General features: G+C 39.9%; 1 non-coding gene across 1 annotated transcript; it reads right to left on the minus strand.

Moving 5' to 3' along the window:
* Positions 1-2,775: 2,775 nt before the first annotated feature.
* On the minus strand, positions 2,776-2,882 carry LOC148874661 (small nucleolar RNA R71). Its single transcript, XR_016106134.1, has one exon. It is a non-coding gene; the product is annotated as a small nucleolar RNA R71 (small nucleolar RNA).
* Between the last annotated feature and the right edge of the window lie 4,087 nt (positions 2,883-6,969).

Below are 6,969 nucleotides of genomic sequence, written 5' to 3' on the forward strand. Positions count from 1 at the left end.
TGCTTGAGAGAGACTCTAGGAATTCAGATCTACTATTCAAGAACTGAATTGAGTGCAAGGTTAGAGATAACTTGCACAATTCAGTTGGTGATCAATTCAGATTTGAATTGATGCCTTAGAAGTGTTTGAAGAAATGCATGCATGGGGATTAGATTCTTGCTAGAGATAGAAGAACCGTCACTCATGCATAGGATGAACATGCGCTTGAGAGAGGCTGTTCATGACCTTGGGGTTTCATCAAACCAAGGCTCAATCATGATTCATTCGAATGATCCAAATTGATAGATTGCTGAATTCTGAGATTGACATTTACTGCTTACTCTTCTAACCTGAATTGAAGGCAATTGGACCAATGATTTAGATAGATTTTAATTTAGGATTTCTTAGCTTTCATTAGAGTTTTGATTTATTTGTTGATCAGATAAGAAATGTTCAATTTAGTATTGGTAATTGTTTCCTAAATCCTCGTGGGAACGATACTTCACTCACTACTTTATTACTTGAACGGCTAGTGCACTTGCTAGTGTCACAATGAGCCACACATCAAGTTTTTGGCGCCGTTGCCGGGGATTTAGAGAAGCAATATTAGGAAACATTGAGCATTCTTAATCTGATCTCATTCAGCATTGCATTCATAGTTGGGTTAATTTGCTAACTTTTTCATTTCAGCTTGGACTGCAACTGCTGTACTCATGTAGTTATGTTTCTTCTTTCTTAAGTAGATTACTCTCTTTTTCTGGTTTCAGTTTCATTTTAATAAAGGCATATTTGATTTCTATTCAATCTTGATGTTGTTCCCTTCAAAAATAAAAAAAAAAAAAAGAAAAAAAATTTCACAAAAAACATGAGTGTTGCAGATCTGAGTTGCATTCGGCACTCAGATCAGCAGATTTCAGATCTGCAGCACTCAGCCGAAAAGAGTTGCTTGTGTTTCAGACTTTATTTTTTTTTCTTTCTTTCATTACAAAAAGAAAAAAACAAATTAAAAAAAAACAAAGGGGAGATCTTTTGAACAATAAGAGGAGCAATTGAGAATTCGGATCAGAACTCAGATCTGAGTTCAGATCTGAATTCTGCTACAGCAGATCTGCAACAGTTCAGATCTGAGTTCCTCTGAACTCAGACCTGAACTGATGCAATTTTGAGGGGAATTGGGTGTCATCACCACCCCAATTCACCCTAGGGCACTTCTGCTATTCCCCAAAAACAATTTGGTAGCAATAACTGAAGGTAAGGCAATTGAGAATTCAGATCCAAACTCAGACTTGAGTTCAGATCTGAATTCTGCTGTTACAGATCTGCTCAGTTCAGATCTGAATTCCTCTGAACTCAGATCTGAACCGATGCAAGTTTGAGGTGAATTGGGTGCCATCACTACCCCAATCCACCCTAGGATACATCCAACCTGCCTCAAGGGTGAATGGATAGCAAGGAATGAGAGAAATTCAAATCTGAAATTCAGTTGATATGATGTGAGGACTGAACTGATACAGAGCATACTATGAATTCTGGGTGGACTGAATTCTTGGCTTTACCCACTTGTAACCGAGCTACATTAGCTAAGGAGGTGTATGTTTGGATTGAATAATTGTTATGCCTCAGATATTTAAGAAAAATTAGCACTTTCCAAGTATTTCTTTTAGCATTCAGATCTGTAGCAGGGCTGCTATAGTGCAACAGTTAGCAGACCTGATTTCAGATTTCTACAAAAGTTGTATGGGCCGAATAGCTTGCAATACCAAACATTGCAGACCCAATTTTCAGGTCTTAGCAAGTGTTTGATATGCATCAGCTATACAGGTTTGAGCTTCAATTGTAGAGTTTTTAACCCAAGCCTAACTCAGGACTGGTTTTAGTTTATTTCAGATCCTTTTAAATTTTTTTTTTAGATCAGATCTGATTTCAGCCCTAAAGCATCACAGAATTGATTCCAACCTTAATGGATGTATATTGTAGTGTATACCAATGAGTGTGTATGAGATATCCAGCTCAGATCTGAATTATTATTTATTAATTTCTCTAGACTAACAATACCAAAGACTTGTAGATCTGAACTCAGATCTAAATTGGGTCTGAATTCAGATGTTGCAATCGATGGATGTAGATAAAGGAACCTTGAATAAGATGATTGGTTTAAATCTGCTTTTAGTATAATCGGCTTCATTTATTCATGATAGGATGTAGGTTTTGTATTCCAATACTTCACTTTACATTTTCAGTGTGATAGGATTAGTTATTTATTTTCTTTTGTGAATATTGGCATTTTTATTGCTTTGACTTTAACAGTTTATGACAAGCAGACCTGAACTGGAAGAGATCCTTTACGACCCAGAGATTGAACGGACTCTCCGTGTCCGTTTGAGAGTTGCTAAGCAAGTCAGACAAGAAGCACAAGAAATGGCTGAACAAAGAACTATGATGGATTATGCCAAGCCTACCCTCACCGGGACTGTCTCCAGCATTATCAGGCCAACTATTGCTGCCAATAACTTCGAAATTAAACCGGCCATAATCCAAATGATACAAAATACGGTTCAGTTTTGTGGTATGGCCCATGAGGATCCGAATGCCCATATTGCTAACTTCTTGGAAATCTGTGACACCTTCAAACACAATGGGGTAAGTGATGATGCCATCCGGCTGAGGTTATTCCCATTTTCTTTGAAGGATAAAGCCAAAGCTTGGTTGAACTCATTACCGGCAGGATCTATAGCCACATGGGACGAAATGGCCAGCCGTTTTCTCTCTAAATATTTTCCCCCTTCTAAAACTGCTAAAATGAGGAATGACATCACTACTTTTTTCCAGCAAGAGGGGGAATCTTTATATGAGTCATGGGAACGATACAAGGAGCTGTTAAGGAGAGTTCCTCACCATGGCCTCCCCATTTGGCTGCAAGTGCAGACTTTCTATAATGGTCTTACTGACTCAAATAAGACCATATTAGATGCTGCAGCCGGAGGATCCTTAAATAATAAAACTCCTGAGGTTGCCCATGCACTTATTGAGGAAATGGCAGCCAACAATTATCAATGGCATTCGGAAAGGATTCAAACTAGGAAGCAGCAAGGCTTGCATAATGTTGACACTTATACAGCACTAGCTGCACAAATAGGAGCACTCAGTAAAAAAATAGATGAAATGCAGATAGCTGCCATGCATGTGCAGCCTCTTAATTGTGAATTGTGTGGGGGAGGCCACATCAGTACAGACTGCCAAGTTGGCAATCAGTTCAGACCATCTACTGAACAAGTTGACTATGTCAGCAATTCGTCAAGACAGCAGGGTTACCAGAGTCACCATACTTTTCATCCAGGATGGAGGGGACATTCAAACCAGTCCTGGCCAAATCAGCATATTTCCAAGCCGTTCCACCAGACTTATCATCAGCCTGAACCGAAATCCAATTTGGAGGAACTGATGACAAAATTTATAGCAGGTGCAGAAACTAGGTTCCAGAACCAGGAAGCCTCAATCAAAAACCTGGAAAACCAAGTGGGGCAATTGGCACAATTAATCTCTTCCAGACTGCCGGGAACTCTTCCAAGCAACACTGAAGTGAATCCACGAGAGCAGGTGCAAGCTATTACCTTAAGAAGTGGAAAAGAGTTGCCTGAGGTAGAAAAGAAGAATTGGGCTGAACCCAAGGCAGAAACAAGCCTTGGAACCAGACAACAGAAGACGGAACAACCAGAAGCACAACAAGGGATGCACCAACAACCACAAGTTCCATTCCCTAACAGGCTGAAGCAACAAAAATTGGAGAAGGAATTTGGTAAGTTTCTTGAAATATTTAAAAGTTTACATATTAATATTCCTTTTGCTGATGCTTTAGCCCAGATGCCACACTATGCAAGGTTTTTGAAGGAATTATTGGCAAACAAAAGGAAACTGGGAGATGTGGCTACAGTTGCATTAAATGAGGAATGTTCTGCTATCCTTCTGAACAAGCTGCCTCAGAAACTCAAAGATCCAGGGAGTTTCACTATTCCTTGTACCATTGGCAGTTTAAAAATTGAAAAAGCTTTATGTGACCTGGGAGCTAGCATCAATTTAATGCCATATTCTATCTTCAAGAAATTGGGGTTGAATGAACCCCAACCCACTAGAGTGGCATTACAATTGGCTGATAGATCCATTAGACATCCTAGGGGGATCATAGAAGATGTGTTAGTTAAAGTTGACAAATTCATTTTTCCAGTTGATTTCATTGTGTTAGACATGCAAGAAGATGTGGAGGTCCCGCTTATCCTAGGGAGACCTTTCCTGGCTACCGGGAAAGCAATGATTGATGTCCAACAAGGACAACTCAGCCTTAGGATACAAGATGAGGAGATAATTTTTAAAATGTCTGATGCTATGAAACATGCACCCTCTAGTGATGATTCTTGTTTTATGATTGATGCCATTGAATTGACAATTGATGAATGCTTCCAGGTAAGTAGAATAACTGATCCTCTTGAACTCTGCCTCCAGCAGGGAGAACTTGAAGAAACAGAAAATAAAAAAATAAACCTCATGATAGCATACCTGAATGATAAGCCTCAATTCAAGGGAAAGGGGTTTCTTAAATTAGAGAACTTAGGCAAATTGCCCGGACCATCAGGTAAGCCATCACCCCAAGAACCCCCCACCCTTGAACTGAAGCAATTACCATCCCATTTAGAGTATGCTTTCCTTGAGGAACCATCAGATCTCCCCGTGATAATTTCCGCAGCACTGAATCCCTTACAAAGAGAAAAATTATTAAGAGTGCTGCGGGAACACAAAAATGCTATAGCTTGGAAGGTAGAAGATATCAAAGGCATTAATCCATCAATCTGCACTCACAGAATTTTGATGGAAGAGGACAGCAAGCCTTCCGTTCAGCCCCAAAGGCGCCTGAATCCCAACATGAAAGAAGTGGTAAAGGCTGAAATAATTAAGTTGTTAGATGCTGGGATCATTTATCCTATTTCTGATAGTTCTTGGGTAAGCCCTGTGCAAGTTGTGCCCAAAAAAGGGGGTACGACTGTTGTTCCAAATGAGAAAAATGAACTCATCCCTACTAGAACCATTACCGGATGGCGTGTGTGTATTGACTATAGAAAATTAAATGAAGCCACCTGGAAGGACCATTTCCCTCTCCCATTTATGGATCAAATGTTGGAGAGGCTAGCCGGGCATGAGTATTATTGTTTCTTGGATGGATATTCAGGGTATAACCAGATACCAATTGCACCAGAAGATCAAGAAAAGACCACTTTTACTTGCCCATATGGAACCTTTGCATACCGAAGGATGCCCTTTGGGTTATGCAATGCCCCAGCAACCTTTCAGCGATGTATGATGTCTATATTTTCTGATATGGTTGAAAAATTTATTGAGATCTTCATGGATGATTTTTCAGTTTTTGGCTCTTCATTTGATGCATGTTTGAATAATCTGGAACAGGTGCTTACTAGATGTAAAGAAACACATCTTGTGTTGAATTGGGAGAAATGTCATTTTATGGTGCAAGAAGGCATAGTGCTTGGACACAAGATCTCTCAAAGAGGTATAGAAGTCGACAAGGCCAAGGTGGAGGCAATTGAAAAATTACCAACCCCAACATCTATTCGTTCTTTGAGAAGTTTCTTAGGACATGTCGGATTCTATAGAAGGTTTATTAAAGATTTCTCAAAAATTTCCAAGCCATTATCTACCTTGCTTCAGAAAGAAGTGCCTTTTGAATTTTCAACTGAATGTCTTCATGCTTTCAACATCTTGAAAGACAAATTGATCCATGCACCTATCATGATAGCACCAGATTGGACCCTCCCATTTGAATTGATGTGTGATGCGAGTGATTTTGCTATAGGAGCTGTTTTAGGACAAAGAATGAACAAACATTTTCAGCCAATTTACTATGCTAGCAGAACCTTGACTGGACCCCAACTCAATTACACCACCACAGAAAAGGAGCTGTTAGCAGTAATATTTGCACTTGATAAGTTTCGTTCATATCTGATATTATCCAAGGTTGTTGTCCACACAGATCACTCGGCATTAAGGCACTTGCTTACCAAGCAAAACTCAAAACCAAGACTGATCAGGTGGATCCTTTTATTGCAAGAGTTTGACATTGAGATTAGAGACCTGAAGGGTGCTGCAAACCTGGCTGCTGACCATCTCTCCCGGTTGGACACGGTAAGCTCAAAAGAGGAGATAACCAGCAACATTCGAGAAGAATTTCCGGATGAGCAGTTGTACTCAATACAGAAATACTCATATCCTTGGTATGCTGATTTTGTTAATTATCTAGCTGCACAAGTCCTTCCTCCTAACCTTTCATATCAACAGAAAAAGAAATTCTTTTCTGATGTAAAATACTATCTGTGGGAGGAACCCTTTTTGTATAAATTGTGTGCAGATCAGATCATAAGGAGATGTGTCCCCGAGGAGGAGATGGAGTCGGTACTCCAATTTTGCCATGATAAAGAAGCAGGAGGTCATTTTGGAGCTAGTCGCACGGCAGCCAAGGTTTTGCAATCAGGTTTTTATTGGCCCACACTCTTCAAAGATGCCCATTGGTATGTGTCCACATGTGACAAATGCCAAAGATCGGGAAACATTTCCCGACGGAATGAAATGCCCCTTTCCAATATTTTAATCTGTGAAATCTTTGATGTTTGGGGTATAGATTTCATGGGACCTTTCCCGAATTCTTTTGGGAATAAGTACATCCTCGTTGCAGTTGACTATGTATCCAAATGGGTAGAAGCCATGGCTTTACCCACAAATGACTCAAGAAGGGTAGTACACTTCCTAAAGAAGCTATTCTCCCGATTTGGCACTCCGCGAGCTATAATTAGTGATAGGGGAACTCACTTCTGCAATAGCCAATTTGAGAGGTTAATGCAGAAATATGGAATTACACATAAATTAGCTACCCCTTATCACCCTCAAACCAGTGGCCAAGTGGAGTTGGCTAACAGGGAACTCAAAAGA

Source organism: Nelumbo lutea, chromosome 1 (genome assembly GCF_056320005.1).
Source record: "Nelumbo lutea isolate HS-2025 chromosome 1, American lotus-T2T, whole genome shotgun sequence".
Lineage (NCBI taxonomy): Eukaryota > Viridiplantae > Streptophyta > Magnoliopsida > Proteales > Nelumbonaceae > Nelumbo > Nelumbo lutea.